This window comes from Corvus cornix, chromosome 18, assembly GCF_000738735.6.
Source record: "Corvus cornix cornix isolate S_Up_H32 chromosome 18, ASM73873v5, whole genome shotgun sequence".
Taxonomy (NCBI): Eukaryota; Metazoa; Chordata; class Aves; order Passeriformes; family Corvidae; genus Corvus; species Corvus cornix.
In genome coordinates, this window is record NC_046347.1 from 2763969 (window position 1) to 2780431 (window position 16463).

The window sequence follows — 16463 nt, forward strand, 5'->3', positions numbered from 1 at the left end:
TGTGTCTGTTTCTCCTTTTATCCACATCGGAGGGAACTGGAGCACATCTCGCTTACATGAAATCCTGTTTGTTGAAGGACAAGCGCAGGCCTGGACACAGCTGGGGATGTTCCAGCTGTGGTGCACCCACAGGAGCACAACACAGTCAGGAGGAAGGAAGCTCCAGGAAAAGAAGAGGGAGGGGAAGGGAAGGGAAGGGAAGGGAAGGGAAGGGAAGGGAAGGGAAGGGAAGGGGAGGGAAGGGAAGGGAAGGGAAGGGAGAAGGGAGAAGGGAGAAGGGAGAAGGGAGAAGGGAGAAGGGAGAAGGGAGAAGGGAGAAGGGAGAAGGGAGAAGGGAGAAGGGAGAAGGGAGAAGGGAGAAGGGAGAAGGGAGAAGGGAGAAGGGAGAAGGGAGAAGGGAGAAGGGAGAAGGGAGAAGAGAGAAGAGAGAAGAGAGAAGAGAGAAGAGAGGAGAGGAGAGGAGAGGAGAGGAGAGGAGAGGAGAGGAGAGGAGAGGAGAGGAGAGGAGAGGAGAGGAGAGGAGAGGAGAGGAGAGGAGAGAAGAGAAGAGAAGAGAAGAGAAGAGAAGAGAAGAGAAGAGAAGAGAAGAGAAGAGAAGAGAAGAGAAGAGAAGAGAAGAGAAGAGAAGAGAAGAGAAGAGAAGAGAGAGGAGAGGAGAGGAGAGGAGAGGAGAGGAGAGGAGAGGAGAGGAGAGGAGAGGAGAGGAGAGGAGAGGAGAGGAGAGGAGAGGAGAGGAGAGGAGAGGAGAGGAGAGGAGAGGAGAGGAGAGGAGAGGAGAGGAGAGGAGAGGAGAGGAGAGGAGAGAAAAGAGAAGAGACGAGAAGAGAAGAGAAGAGAAGAGAAGAGAAGAGAAGAGAAGAGAAGAGAAGAGAAGAGAAGAGAAGAGAAGAGAAGAGAAGAGAGAAGAGTGCTCTGCCCTGTCCCTGGGATTGCTGAAGGCTCACTTAAGTCCCAGTGCTTCTCAAATCCTCATTTCAAAGCCCCCTGAGGCTGCAGAGCCAGTGGGAAACCTCTGCTTCATCCACACTGTTCCCTTTGGACCCTCCACAGCATCAGATCCTCTTCTGCTGGGGCTGATGGGGGTGCGATTTACAGCCCCTCTGCTCCAGCATCTTGGAACAAAACACTCCTGTAATGAGCACTGGTGAGACAGCAGTAAATCCATCAGTCCACCCTCGGGAATACAGATCCATAAGGCTTAAAACCAACTGGGACTGATTTAATTGTGTAATTTGGCATTTCTCACAGCACAGACCAAACAGCCTCTCTAAGCACCAGCTGTTACACACCCTGCACATCTCCACAGCAGCTCCTCCTTTGGCTACACAGCCCCTCGTTCCCTGGCCTTTGGCAGTGGAAAAGCCACCCCGGAGCTGCTTAGGGGATGTTGTTGTTACTGCCCTTACTTTGGAAATGGGTGCCACTGTCCAGTTTCATCCCCAAGACACTGGATCCTGTTGGACCATTTTATGATTCGATCAGTTTGGAGGTCTTTTCCAACCTTAATGATTCTATGACTTATTGGATCATAAGAAAGCCAATTTCTTTTCCCATTTCATGTACTTCTAAAGAGGTTTAAAGGGAGTAAACTTAAAACATTTGGATTTCAACAGCCAATGGCTTTGTTTTGGCCTTTTTTTTGAATTTTATTGGTATTTTTCTCTCCAGGAAAACCATCAAAAATTAAAATCTGGCTTTTGTCCAAGTCTTTTTAAAACTATGAGCACAATAAGCATTTCTCCATCACAGCCCCAAGGCTGGAAGTAGCTGGGATAAAGGCAGTGACTTGGCCCAGTGCTGAGCAGGCACCTGGATGCATTTCTCTGCCAGGTAACCACTGGCAAGTCGTTTCTTTAAGTCCTGCCTCGTTTCCCCCACCTGCAGAATGAAGAGATGATGGATTCACCTACTCTGCAAAGTGCTTTGCAAAAGCCCCTTTATCTCATGGCTCTGCTGGCTTCTGGGGGATGGAAATTTTGGGTTTCTCAGCACTCTGTGCAGCTCCACCAATCTCTGCTCTCAGCTTGATCCGCCCTGCTGAAGAGCCATGGTGTGTGCAGGGAGTTTTGTCAGCTTCCCACCCATTTCTGTCCTGGCCCTGGGTGTAAGGGGCTGCAAAGGTGACTTTGGGTGCCCAGAGCAGACCTCTTACAGCAGCTCCCTCTCTTGCAGCAGTTCCCCTGCAGTGATGGTCACTTTTTGGTTGTCTCCAGCTATGTGTCACACGCTGGGGGAAACAGAAAAAATAGAAAAGAGTAAGTTTAAAACATCAGAGAAACCTTTTTTCTTTAGTGTTAGGATGGTCTAATACTGGAAAAATTTGCCCAAAGAGGTTTTGGAGTGTCCATCCTTGCAGATATTCAAACCCAACTGGACATGGTCCTGAGCAGTTTGTTCCAGTTGAGCCTTCTCTAAGCAGAGGGGCTGGACTTGAACCTTCCAGAGGCACCTTCTAACCACAGTGATCCTGTGCAATTGTTCATGGGACCTACACAGGATCATCCTCCATCCTGGGTACCCAACGTAGCAGCTTTGCGTTCCAGTCTGCACACAGCCACAGCAGCATTTTCTGTGACTGAGGGAAGCTATGGCCATGCTAGGTTTCAGTCAGCCACAATAAAACTAATTAACATGTGAAAAATCAAAGGCAAACTATGCAAGACACTCAAGAAAATTAAACTGAATTGATTTTTCAAGTGGATTAAGATAAGTCACATTTTGCTTCTTTGTACTGTTTTTAGCAGAATTAAAATGACCATGACTCAGTTTAGTTCTCCTTAAATGAATGAAAGTAAACTGAATCCCTTGTAAGAGCCTCCTACCAAGGAGTTTAATCCATAAACATTTATTTAATTTTGATTTTCTTTCCTAAGTGTCCTTAGCCAATACCTGAGGCTTTCTCTGCAGTCAGTGGCAGGAGACAGATACCACTGGAATGTGCTGCACCGCTGCTGACAGAGGTGTGTGTCCAAGACAGGTGAGAGGCATTTCACTCAGCATCTCCAGGGAATCTCTCAGCAAACTCCCCCTAAAACACAGGACAGTAAAAAAAACCACCAAACCCAGGACCTGCACTTGAGGAAATCACTCCCTGTCTTTGCCTGGGGGGCAGAGGTGTGATGGGTGCGTGGTCCAGTTGCAAACACCATCATTTTGATCGCACAGGTCTCTTCAGGAACAAAAGGAAAGGGAGCGATGATCACTGCCCAGCACTACCGGGGCTGTGGTACCTGGGACTCGCTCAGTGTGGGGACTGGGACAACAGGCCCTGGCTGTGCAGGAACAGCTCCTTGTGTTGTCCAGAGGATGAGAAATTGCTGGCCAGCACAGGAGGGAGGATTTTGTGAGCACCTGCAGATGTGGGGCCTGATTCCAGCTTCACGCTGGGCAACCCCACGTCAGCCTCGCAGCGCTTTGGGGGACAGCCTGGGGCTCGGGGTGCTCTGCCCTGCACCCCTGCATCGTCCAACCCACAACCACGTACAGGGATGGAGGACTGAGACCAGAAGGGTCTTCATGATGCCAAGATGGGCAGGTGGCTCCCGCAGAGCTGCACGCAGCCCAGGGCTGCTTGTCCAGCCCGCATCAGACACGCTCTCGTGCCGCCTGCAGGCATCAAGGCTGTTTTGCATGGCTGCCTCCACTCTCATTTTCATGAGAAATTATTCCTGCCTGACACCGGGAGAGGCCGGTTCAGCATCCTAAACACACCATGAGATTCGTGCTTGAGTCCCATCTCTGCTGACATTTGGGGTGCAAAGCACTTTCCAGCACTGATCCCAGGCAGCACAAGCCCTCCTCCTCATCACTGCTGGTACCCAGTAGTTTTGCCTTTGCTGAGGAAACTGGGGTGATATTATACACTGCTGGGATTTATGAGGCTCAGCCACATTACCTTGTGTAGATACAAACCCAGCCAGTTCTTATCTTGCTGGGATTTCTGCTGGAGACTTAAAAGGAGCCGGGATAGGGACACCGATAAAGCTCTGGCTTTCCACGTAATAAATCACCATCAGCTGACTGCTGCTGTTTATCACTGTAAAGAAAGACCAGGACAAAGTCAAAGTGGGGGAGCATAAAACCTTGGTCTTTCTTGCCCTCTGCTCTAAGGTGGCATTGGAGTGAGACCCAGCATCCCTCTTGGTAGGGGGAATTCCTCCCCTCTGCCTTTGATCACCCCACAACCTGCTAACACCTCATCACAGCCTGTCACTAAAGTGGGGCAAGAAACAGCCCTGAAAACATCTTGTAATCACCACGGTTTTCCCATTCCCTGTCAAGATGAGACCTGGAATTATTCAGCAGGAGATAAAGCAGAGTTAGCTCCCAGCCTGACCCTGGTCTTGGGGGACTCACCAGGATGCTGAGTTCATGCATCTTGTCTTGAGTGAGATGGGCCGGGAGTTTGGTCTTTGTTGCTCACACTGCGGGTTCGTGGCCTTTTTATCTGGCTGTCTCTCATTCTCTCTGGGCCTGACAAGAAAGTCCCTCCTGGATTTGGAAAACGTTCTCCAGGGAAGTTTTATCAGGACTTCTGAAAAGTTCCACTTTTAGCAATTAATTAAAAAAACAAAAATCCATGAATTTGCCAGCCTGCTGTGCTTGCTGTCACGGCAGCCAGTGGGATGCTGCAAATCCAAAGTGGTGACCTTATCACACAGAAAGGTAATGGTGCCCTGGTGGGCTCTGGTGAGTTCCAGCCTGGCTCACGTGCGATTTTCTGGGATTTGCTTTTTCCACTTGGTGACAGCAGCGAGCTGTTTATAAGCAAGACGTGCCCTCAGACGCAACTTTGCAAAAAATGAGTAAAAACAGGCATCAGACTCCACAACTCACCTGCTTAGAGACAGTTTGTCCTTCAGCATCCACATGGAGGAATTCCTGAGTTCACAGCACTCCTAGACACAAAATAAACAGAAAGGTCCCCCGGTTTTGGCCACGATGCTTGTATCAGAGGCATCTTGCATGTTGCAGCAGGAAATAAAATTTCTGCTAATAAATGAACTCAGGCAATGTTCCTTGTACGAATGCAATCCTGCCATCCATGACTTTAAAAACTGCTGGAAGGGGAGTATAAAACAGCCATCCCATCCAAGCTCTTAGCTGGGGGAAGAGATTCAAACCCAAAATCTGGAGAGTGGTGGAAGAAGACCTGCCAGACAGTCAGTGCCCGGCCTCGGAGAGCTGGTGCATGGTCCAGCCCTGCCAACTGCTCCAGAGCATCTCAGGCCAGGTGGAAAAGAGCAGGCACAGGGAACCCTGCCAGGGTAAGGTTCTGCAGGCCTGGACTCACACTCAGGCCATTGGACCCTCACCCATGAGCAGAGCTTTCCAGGCAGCCAGGAAGGTGCAGGGCAGATCATCCATAGCACAGCACCACAAAGTTTTCCCTTTTTACCGTAAGTTTTACTAAACTTTCCATCCCTACACTTTTTTTAGAAGTGGAGACCTGCTCCTCCCGAGGGGAGAAAGTAAATCCATACAGGCAAAGGACAGAGACCAGTGTTTCCCAAACCTCACTCTTCCTGCTTGCCTCTCAAACTTGCTCCTGGGGCTATACTTGAAAACATTTGCTCTTCACTTACTTGGGCTGATCAGTCATGATCAGGTTTCTGGGTGTAGAGTTCAGTGCTCCAATCCACAGGCTGTCAGCTCAGTATCCTCGGAGGGGCTGCAGGTCCAGCAGATCCACAGCTCGCTGTTCCCCAGGGCAGCTCCAAAGTGCAGGATGTCACCACCTCCATTCTTTCTGCTCTCCTGGGCACTGGCTGCTTCCTCTGAGCCCTTCAACACCAGCCTGCACAGGGCAAATCTGGGTGCATGTTGCAATTATTAAAGGATCAGGGGCATGGATCATTGATAGAATTATGGGATCAATAAAAGAACTGTAGCAATAGGCCTGTAAGCAAAAGACCTGTGTGTGAGAAAAACGCTCCATGAGAAAATTCTTGTGTGAAGAAAAAACAGGGCTGGGAACAAAGAGGGAGCTTGAAGATTTGCAGCTGTTCAGGTAAGACTGGGAGAGAAGGGAGGTGAACTCTGAATTCTTTTAATCATAACTGTAGAAGCTTGCCAATGTAAGTCCAATTATGCAGAAGTAGAAATTCACTTTGATAAGTTTTAAGCCACTTAAGAGTTAACAAGCTGGTATACTATATAAGTGCCCTTGGATTGCTAATAAACGGAGCTTGCTCTTATCAACCACATTGGTTTTGGTCTGCAATTTTCTCCCCCCACCGGAGCCGGGCCTTTCTTCTTTTTACAATTCCAACAGGTGCACCCTTTGCTTTGCCTTCCCCACCAACAATGTCCTCTGGGCCAGCTTTGTCCCTCATGGCCCCACACCACAGGGATGGACACTCCAGCCTCAGGTTTGAGGGCAGTTCTCCTGGGAGAAACATGTTCTAAGTTGCCCCCAAAGCCTGGCAAGCTGGTGCTGTTATCCTGGAGGCCATACCTGAGCTCCTGAGACCCCCCAGGAATGCTGTGGCTTAACCCTACCCTCATTATGGCAGGACAACTCTGCAAGGAACCTGCTCAGCCCAATCTTCCCTCCAAGCCATTTCAACCTTCCCCCTTTCACCTCTCGGTGTGTACACCTGCAGCAGTGGGGGCATTTTCTCCTTTCTAACCTCATACAGGTAGTAGGAATCACCAGGGGATGGTGGATGGAAAGTACCAAAATAGGAAAAAATAACTGCCCTTTCCAATTATTTTTTGCTGACGTGATGTTAGGCAAAAGTTCCTTTTGGCAGAAGTTTGGTTTTCAAGCAGTTTTAAAGCAGAGTTCATCCCAATTTTGCAAAAAAAAAGATTTTACCAGAGCTAGTTTTCACCCATTACTCAGAGCAAAGCTGAGTGTTGGGCTGGTCGAGCGCCCTGATGTGCTCTGCCTCCAGACAGCCTGTGCCTGGGTACAGCCTCAGCAAAATCTGAGGGAGAGTGTGAGATTTGGCTTAATGATCACACTTAACACCTCTTTTACATTTTATAAACCTGAGCTGGTTGTGGCTGAAAGCAAGAAGCAGATGGTTTTAACTGCAGGAGTAAGTTGCACCCCATTCAGAGGACACTTTTCTGCATAAACTTTTGGGAAAAAAGTCTCTCTCCTTTTCAAGATCCAAGTCCTTCCATTGCCCAGGGTACCCCAGCTAGATCCCATGCAGTGATGCTTTTTGTCTCCTGTCCCATGCTCAAACCATCAACCCCTCCTAAGCAGGGATGTGCTACCCAAGGAATTTCTCCACCAAGCATTTCTTCTTTCAGAAAGCCAAAGCCAAGCAAAACCAGTTTTTCTGCAAGCTCATGCAGCTAGGGAAGAGAGAAAAACATGCTGATAAGCATCTTGGATGGCTTCAGGATAAATTTATGTCTGATCTGCTCCCTAATACAAAATGTTTTGGTTGTCTTCTCTCCTCAGCAATTGCACATGAAAATCCAAGTTAATGAGATGAGGATTAAATACCCTCAGGTTGGGGAAATAAACCTTGACTTCTGGCAAGATTTGAGAGGTTTTGTACAAAACAAAATCATGTGAACAGCAGTGTAAAAGCTTCAGCATGAGATTTCCCACAGCACTTTGTACCTTAAAGCCCATTTTACATGCGAGGACAGAGGAGCATCTACTTGGCTCCATCCTGTGATGTGACAGGACAGAGCCCTGAAGCCACCAGACATCCCATAAGAGTGGCAGGAGCGTTTACCAGGCTGGGAAAAGGCACCAGCACTCTCATGTGGGCCAGGAGCACCCACCTGTGGGTGCCATAGGGACAAGACCAGTCAGGACACGGGGCAGGTCCACTCCATCCTTGATGATACTTTGGGATGTGCAAAGCTTCCTGTCTCAAGTCTCAATTTGGGTCATTTTGGGTGCTCCAGACCAGCAAGTTGAATGTTGGAGGGGTGATAAAGGGTGATAAAGTGGTAACAGCCCTGCAGGCCAAAAGGTGGGCTCCTGTCACAACAGAGGAGAAACACAAGGAAATGAAAAACGATTAAACCACCGGGGAGGGAAATGTGCTGGGGCAGTGCCAAGGGCAGGCAGTGTCCTGTCACCTCCACAGGATACTCTGTGCCCCTCGTGCAGCATCAGGAGATGGAGCCACTGTTCCCAATCCCACGTCCAGGGCACCATCAGCAACCTGCAACACTCTGTGCATCGAGACAGGTGGCAGGAGCACCAAGCCAGGATATTTGCTGACATTAATAAGCTTCGTTCACCACCATTAAACATTAAAAGCTACTTATTTTAACAGGAGAACTCACTGACCTGAGGTAACTTTTGGAAACGGGCCAGAAGTAGAATAAGGGGGAGGGAGCCAAAGCCAAGAGTGCTCCACTTTCCCCCTCTCCTCCCCATGCAGCACAGACACACAGCACTGAGCCTCCTCGAGAAGCTGCCATCCCAGACTGGGCCCTGAGCAGGGGACACATCTCTGTGACATACAGCAGCTCCTGATCTCCACTGGCACATTCACCACCCATTAAACACAGCGCCTCAAGCAGGAGGCTTGGATGACAATCCGCTTCAAATTCATCCTCCTACGCTGGTTAGGATTCATTTTCAGCAGCTCTACCTGGAAATACCAGCCAGTAGCAGCCTGCAGGATCCCCCCTTGCTAGTGGTCACCTGGGTCACTGAGGCTCCCACAGAGGAACTGGAGGCAGATGCTGATATCTGCTTGGCCATGAATATGGCAAGAAACAGACCCATTTTTCCCATATCCAGATCTCCCAACCCACTGAATACACTGTGCTACAGGTTTTCACTCGCTAGATGTCAGCAGAAGAATAAAAATCACTCTGGTGCTCCAGCTTAGACCTGGCAGGGGTTTCCACTGGGCCGCTAAAACTCACAACCTGACACCAATAAATCCATTTGCTGCTGCAATAACCAGACTGGGCAGAGGCTGGCAGGGAGAACCCACCCAGAGGAGACTTGGTGTCTCTGTAAGTCCTGGATGGAGAAAGCCACAACCCTGGACTGACTCATCTGCATCAGCAGAATCCTGAGACACTCAGGGACAGCAAAACAGAATTTCTTTTGCCCACTCATTTTCAGTGGTGGGGGATCTGCTGCTGGCCCAGGGCCCAGCCTCTCTAGCAGAGCTGATTTAACCACCCAGCACTGCTCCCCAGCTTCTCCTGCAGACACCTTTGAAGCTGGGGATTATGACCTGCCCCTTGCTCCACCAGCAGAACAACAAACTGCGGTATCAAACACCTTTCTACACCAGGAGAAACAGTCCCGTGCTATCAGCTTTTGTATCTTTATGGTTTATGCAGCAATAAACTCAGACTGCAGCCCTTGCAGTAGAGGGAACTGAATCAGTGTAATAAGCCACCCCAAGGCTGTACCTGCTTGTCCTGAGCTGGGCTGTCACCATGTCCCAGCAGCTTTTACCCACTTTTGCACAGGACTGACAGCTGGGAGAGTTGAGGTCCTGCGCTGGCATCTCTGTACAAGAGCAGGAGAACGGATCACTGAGCCTTAGGAAACCCCCACCCCAAAAATCTGCCCCTACAGACTCAGCTGTACCTTCATTGCACTCTTGACTTGGGGCCACCTGCCTGGTCCGGTCAGGGAGTGTCTTAGAGCACATCCCGAAATATCCATGTGGGATTCCCAAACCCAGAGGCAGGCAGCAGCCATGGGGTCCCCTTCACGTTACACCACTGTGTGGAGATGCCCAAGAGTTTGGGACATTCAAAGTTTCCCTTCCAAACCACACTCTTACCTATAGCTGCTAAACCACCCAAAATGGCATTGCATGGAGGGTGGATGCAGCTTCTCGGATAAATCATGGGTCACTACTTGCCCCCAAATTCTTCTTCCTGGCTAATGCCCTGGAGATGGATGGGCTCTCAGGGCTCTCCCAGGCAAACTGGTCTCCCCTTTCCCAGGGTCTAGGATTTCAGACCCTCCCCATCCCAGCCCAGGGTGTCTCCCCGTGCGCTGACCCTGCAGGACACAGTTCAAAGCCTCCGACAGGAAAAACAGGAAAAGCCGCCCCGGCTCTCTCCGTTGACATAGTTTCGGTCTGGTTCTTGGTGTCAAAGGAGGCATTCAACTCCACCTCGGCCCGTGGGCCCTAAGTGCTGCTTGGTTCCTCTCAGCAGATGCCAGGAGGCCCCCGAGGGAGGACACGGTGGTGGGGAGCTCCCAGCGGGTGCCATAAATTCCTGCCAGAGCAGGTTTGGGGGGGTACCAACCCTCTGCCCTGCTCCGGGAAGCAAATCCCATGTTTAATCGAGGCACGCAGGGGGAAATCTCTGCTCCCCTCTGAGACAGATCAGGGAGGCACCGGAGCCTTTAAGCATCTCCCAGCTGCAGGGAGCAGCAAGAAAACACGGAGAGGCTGCAAGGTGTGAAACGAAACCTTGTGCTGGGTTCGCAGCCAGGAGATGGCGACTCAGGCCAGGCAGGGAGCGGATAACTGGGAAACACGGAGACTCCGTGTCTGCAGCCCTGCTGTGCTGATGGGGCCACGGCAGGAAGGGCAGCACAGGTACTTGGGCACACACATGGAGAGCACAGTCCCAGGGCCACCAGCTTGTGGCTCTGGGGAGGGACAAGAAGGAGCTCAAATGCAGGATCCCTCCCTCCGCTCCGTCCGGCAGGCAGGGTGTCATGCTGCAGCTAGGGGAGACATTCAGAAACTCCTCCTGAGAGAGGTTTGTCACCCTCCAGAGCACCGAGACTGCTCTCATCTCACCTCCTGACTTCCTCAGTTACCATCTATTTATGCCCCCAGGCCCGGCCCTAGCCTCAGGCCAAGAGGTGGGGAGCAGATTTCATGGAGATAGGGAGGCTGCATTTCCTGTTGAGCAGGTTCATGGCTCTGCTCATCCACGGGGCTTTAGCTCCTGCACCCAGCTTGGAGCAGGGCAGTGCCCAGGGCAGAGAACCAGCCCGTGTGTCACCCCTGGGTCACGAGAAAGGGTGACACATTGGCCAAGTCAGGAGCTGGAAGCAGGCCCAGAGGGCAAGGTCTGAGCATCCCTGAGCATGGGGTCACACAGCACTACCACTGCAGTGCTGCCATCCCGTTAAAAGGTGCCCCAGTGATGAACCACTGATCCCTTGGAGATCCGGGGCTGTGCCACCCCCACCAGGGACACAGGGGATGAGCAACACCCCCCAGAACCCTGCTGGGGCTCCCTAAACCAAAGCCTCATCCTCCACAGCCTGCACTAAACACCGTATTAACACCCTCATGGAGATCCCAGTTCCAGTCCTTCACCTATGGATTTCCTACAGCTGTCTCACATATGACTTGGGGCAGCAGCTCAGATCTGAGCAGCTCCAGCCTGGTCTGTGCTCACCAGAGGGGGATGCTTGGGAGTGGGAGGCAGCCCATCTGCAGAGCAGGGCCTGCCTTTGAAGAACCACCCTCTGACTTTTGGCTTCTCAAAAATGCAACCACAGAAAAGAATTTTTCTCTCCAGGCCTCATCTGGCAGGGTCCTTGCTCTGAGGTCTCAGCTTCCAGCATAAAACCAAGAAACTCTTCCAGATCTAATGCTGTAACTCCCAGGGGCAGATGTGACATAAAGTAGGGTCCCCTCTGGTTCTGTCTGACATCACTCATCTCCCCAGATGGCAGCAGTCCCACTTCCAGACGCTATCCTGGCTGCAGTTGCAGAAGATGCTCCAGCTCTCCGATGCCTTCTGCATCCACCAGCTCTTTCCCACATCTCCTTCCCACTCCTTACGCTGCTGTCTGCTGGGTCTGTCACCAAATTCATCAGCATCACACATGGATGGAGACTTCCTGTGGGTCACACACATCCTATTGTTGACCTCATGCTCAGTCTCCCTGCCCGAGCACACACAGTCCCAGCACTCAACAGCATCTGTCCTTCAAAAACCACTTTCCCAGGGCGTATCCACCTGGGACCTTCTGGAATTCACCACACACTGAAGAGGCCAGCATGTCCGCAGGTCAGCTGATCTGTCGAATTCATGGCCAGACTCACAGTGCCCAAGTCACACTCAGGCCAATGAGGTAAACAACATCCCTGTCCTGTGCAAGCATCTGAGGCAGCTGGCATTTCCCTCCCAGATGGGGATGAGCCAGCACAACACATGCACTGGAGCTTCTTCTCCAGGGCTGATGGGACACAGAGCCATGGTGCATCTCCCAAGCCTAGGTCAGATCAGTGCTACCATAAATACCCTGCTTTGGACCAATTCAAACACCCTCTTGCAGATGAAAGCATTGGGGAAAGCAAGAACACGTTGGCCCCACTCTACAATCACACAGGGGAAGTCAGAAGAGGGTCCTGCAGCCTTTTCAACCCCCCTGCCCTGCTGAGAGCTGCTGTCAGCAGCAGTTGGGGTGACAAAGTTGTTGAAACAACACTTTCCCACTCCTCCCCCCACCATGGGGTGATGCAGCACTGGCTTCATGGCTTAATGTGAACCAGCTTTGGTAAATAGAATGAAATCATAAAAAGAGGGGAAATTTCAGCACGAAAGAACTGGAGTCTCTCATGCAACTGTACTTCCCCCTCAGCTAAACTGATGTGAATGGTGGCTGGACCCTGATTCTCGTGGGAACTCATCCACTTGCTGTTTATCTACAACGCAATAAAAATAATATTAAAAATAGTCTGTGGAGCAGAAAGATCAGGAAAAAAAAATTGACACCTGATGTTGTTCTTCTCCCTTGTCTGAAATCCAATAGCTGAGTGCTGGGAACAGGCATGTCCATGCGATTACAGCTCAGACACTCCCAGACCTTGTCTTGAACAGAAACTGAGATGAAATTGTCCTTCTAGAGGACTGAAATGTTTTTATGAGGTTACTGAAGCAGCAGGTATGGTGCTGCCATCTCACCCTGGGACCAGAGCCCATCGCTCTGTTCCACCCTCCTGTAGTGGGGAGAACAGATGAAAATACCAAAACCCACAAGGCATTGAGGTATTGTGTTAAAAGGCAGCGTTGTAAAAACCTAAATGCTGCAGGAAAGCCTAATTTTGCAGCATTCAAACCTCTCCAAACTACATAAAGGAGGGAAAGCTGTCATTAAATGCTGAACCCAAGTGCCAGAGGGACAGGGCAGTGCTGGAGCTCCAGTCATGCCCCCAGACAGGCTGTGCTCTTCAACACAGACATGTGTCCAGGGTGGTTTGCTGAAGAAGTTTTGAATTAAGACTGCTGGGGAGAAAAGCAGCAGGCTTGGGAATCTCTGCAAATCAAAGGTGGAGAGGGAGCAAAGTGCAAGCTCCTCCTTGCACTGAGCCTTGGGTTCAGGACTACACTTTTCCTGGGCACTGCCTGGCTGGGCAGCACCTTTGCTGTTACAAAGTGAAGTTTTTTCAGTCATCATTCACTTTTACTCCTTTTTACAAGTTTTAGTAACACTCCCATAAACAGGTTTTTAATGCAATCCTTTTTCTCTGACACACTGCATGTTAAAGATTAGCAGAGGCTTTTTATTGCAGGTAATAAAGAACCCTGATGCCAAATATTTTAACAAACCAAGTGCTCAATGGGAAAAGCCCAAGGGGCTCCAAATGCATTTCTGCTCTGCAGCCTCTGTCAGGGATGGGGGGAAGAGACAGAGAGTTTTCTGGGAAAATATCTTAGATTTTATCTAATTTTTGGAAAAGAACAAAGTGGCTCCAACCTCAGGAGCTTCCCAGCCAGGCATTTCCCACACTCCATGCAGAGCTAGCTGTTCCCCCCCAGCATCTCCACGGATTGGTTCAAGGGAGACACTACCCGAAGAAAAGAGTGAATTTAGGCTTGTCTTTTGTGAGCTGCAGTTTATCCTCTCCAACACATCCACCCAGAGCTGCCTGCAGCCACGCAGGGACCAGCAGCAGGTTGATGTTATGCACACCATATGACCCCACAAGGGGGTTTTCTTCCCCAAGCCATGCTGCCGGCTGGAGGCATCACATCCCTTGGCTGCAGCCAGCGGGGAGGAGGAGGTGGTGAAGCCCAGCACGCCACTCTCACAACACACAGCAGGGACAGTGCCCTTCGCCAGGGCCTGGGGTGCCTCGGCCCGGTGACACCCGTGAAAATGAGATTGTGCTGCTGCTTGGTCCCAGCACGCCGGGTTCCTGATCAGGACAGCTGGGAGAAGCAGGGCTTGGCAGCTCTCCTTGCTGCTCTCCACAGCCTCAGCATCTCCCTGCTTTCTCTGCTCCTTTGCACAGCCCAGATCCCTGGCGAGTACCACATCCTCCGCATCCCCCACTGCTGAGCATCCCTTTGGATTTACTGAGAAAAAAACCGGGCAGCGGCCATTCCAAAAGCATTCGGGGATGGGCTCTCCGCCCACACACAGGATTAGGTTTCCACCCCTCAGCTCGCTTTCAGAGGGGGCTGCAGCCTGAGAAACTAGGAAGAGTCGCACACACACGAGAACAGCCCACGCAGTCACCGGAGCAGCTGCCAAAATTATCACTGCCCACAGACTGAAGAGGGAAGAGCCTCGTGCCATTCTCCAGGAGCCCAAACACATTTTCCCATTCCCTTTCCCCTCTCCTCCCACGCGCAGCCATCCCTCCTGGCCAAGGCCGAGTGCTGCACAAGGGCTCAGCCCCGTGAGCAGGAGAGATTGCGGCGCTGCTCCCGCGGGCAGGAAAGGAGTCCTGCAGAGAAGGAGATGTTGGCAAGCCAGACGTGATCCTGCTGACATTGCCTGCAAAGCCATGGGGTCATAGAATCAGTAAGGCTGGGAAAGACCTCTAAGATCATCAAGTCCGACCAGGGCTGCAGGATGGGCTGCAGGGACCTGCAGAAGCCCCACTGCAGCACCACAAGACCCTCAGTGCCCTCCCTCCTCCTTCCAGCCCTGCTGAAATAAGCAGAGCTGTTTCTTCACTTTCCCATGACTGGATTCTCCTGAAAACAGCAGAAAACACTTGTGCTGATGGTAATTAATCTGACAAGAAGTCAGGAGACACAGATTAAATGTCTCATATCACTGGGGATCACAGATAATTGTAAAGATAGGCTCTGTTACAGAATTGGCAGATGGGCTCAGTGTGCATTTAGAGATCAAGGGATAGATAACCAACCCTACCCTGGGATTCACCACAGCCTCCGTGGTGATTCCCCACCACTGCTGGAGCTCACACAAACACACCCTCACCCTGGGTTTGGTTTGCAGGGCTCCCCATCCTTCTGGGGTGGCAGGCAGGGCCCAACATATTTTGGGCAGCTACCGTGGGGGAGTGTGGCGACATGGGCACACTCCTGGGAAGGGTAAAGGCATTTCTGAAAGCTTTTAGCTGTGGCCCATCCCTGGTCCCAGCAAGGTGAATGACCAGAGAGAAACAGAGGAGTTATTCAGGTACTGACCTCCTACAGCAGTGCTCCCCCATGGTCCAGTCCCTCTTGCTGAGACCCCGAGGCTCTCCCCACTCAGCAGATGGAGGCACCTTCCTAAGGCCTCTGGGAGGGTCACCTGCCTCTTTCCACAGACTAACCCAGGCACTTCCATAACTGCCAAACTCATAAATATTCTATATTCTGTAAAAATGCAGCCACAGCCCTGCACTGCCACAGCCAACTTTCTTTAGGAGCAAATCAGCAGCCACAACTTTCTCTGCCATCCAAGTCCCACATCACAGGTCTCTAGAGCTGGTTCTGGTTAAGGTGATTTCTCCCAGCACCTAAGTAGTCCTGAAAACACTTGGAAGTTGTATTAGGGGACACCTTTCATTAAGCCTTCAGCACCTGCTTCAAGCCAATCTGAGGGACCTTGGAAAAAATCCACAGGCTGTGATAGCAGAGCAAGGCTTGCAGTTTTCCAAGTTGATGCCAGGTAGGTGCTCTGAAGGAGGACACTGAAGGCTTGGGCTGTTTGACCACCTGTTGAGAGCAGCACAGTCTTAGAAATGGAAGAAGTTGTCCTTGAGGAAGGGCAGACTGCAGGTGCAGCAGCATTTGCATAATGAGCGGAAGCAGAATAAGAGAATCGGCCCTCAAAGGAGCAGAAACCACCTCGGATCACTTTTTCTAAGAGTAGATACATGAAGTAGATGCTTGGTAACCCATCTGCAACTGCACATCATCCTTTTAGGATAACCCATGCGAACTTTGCAGCCAGCATCCATAACCACACAACCCACCCACGGGTTCTGCACCACTGCTTTGGCTGTGTCTTTCAGAGGACTTGCCTTTTTTCTCTGAAACATGAGAAGTTGAACTTGGACCCGAGATCAGAGTGGTTGTGCTTTAGCTGTGCAATCTTTGGAGTTTATTGAGGCCAAGCAGGCCCTGACAGCACAGATGTGTCTCTGAACAAACCAGCCTGGGCTGTGCCTCAGTCTTGGAGCATAGAGAAGGCTGTGGCTGGGTTGGGGTTTGGGGTGGCTCCTCTCAGCACAGCTCTTGCTTCCCGTTCATCAGCATGGGATAAGCTGACCTCACTGCAAATGCAGTCCGTGGCATCTGGATCTCAAAATTATTCAGGGCATCTGCTGGTTGGCACTAGTTGG

The 16463-nt window shown here is 51.0% G+C and overlaps 1 long non-coding RNA gene across 9 annotated transcripts in view; it reads right to left on the reverse strand.

Annotated features, from left to right (window-relative positions):
- Positions 1 to 857: 857 nt before the first annotated feature.
- The window catches only part of LOC104695647, a 62316-nt gene continuing 46710 nt past the window's right edge, over positions 858 to 16463 (reverse strand). For 6 of the 9 annotated variants that reach the window (XR_002047724.3, XR_002047721.3, XR_002047719.3 and 3 more), the window contains 5 exons: positions 5586 to 5812; positions 4357 to 4898; positions 3896 to 4036; positions 2890 to 3028; positions 858 to 2227 (listed from right to left, as the gene is read on the reverse strand). This is a non-coding gene — a long non-coding RNA (uncharacterized LOC104695647). The remainder of the gene's footprint in view (positions 2228 to 2889; positions 3029 to 3895; positions 4037 to 4356; positions 4899 to 5585; positions 5813 to 16463) is intronic. The other 3 variants (XR_005603366.1, XR_002047727.3, XR_002047728.3) reach the window with 3 other exon arrangements.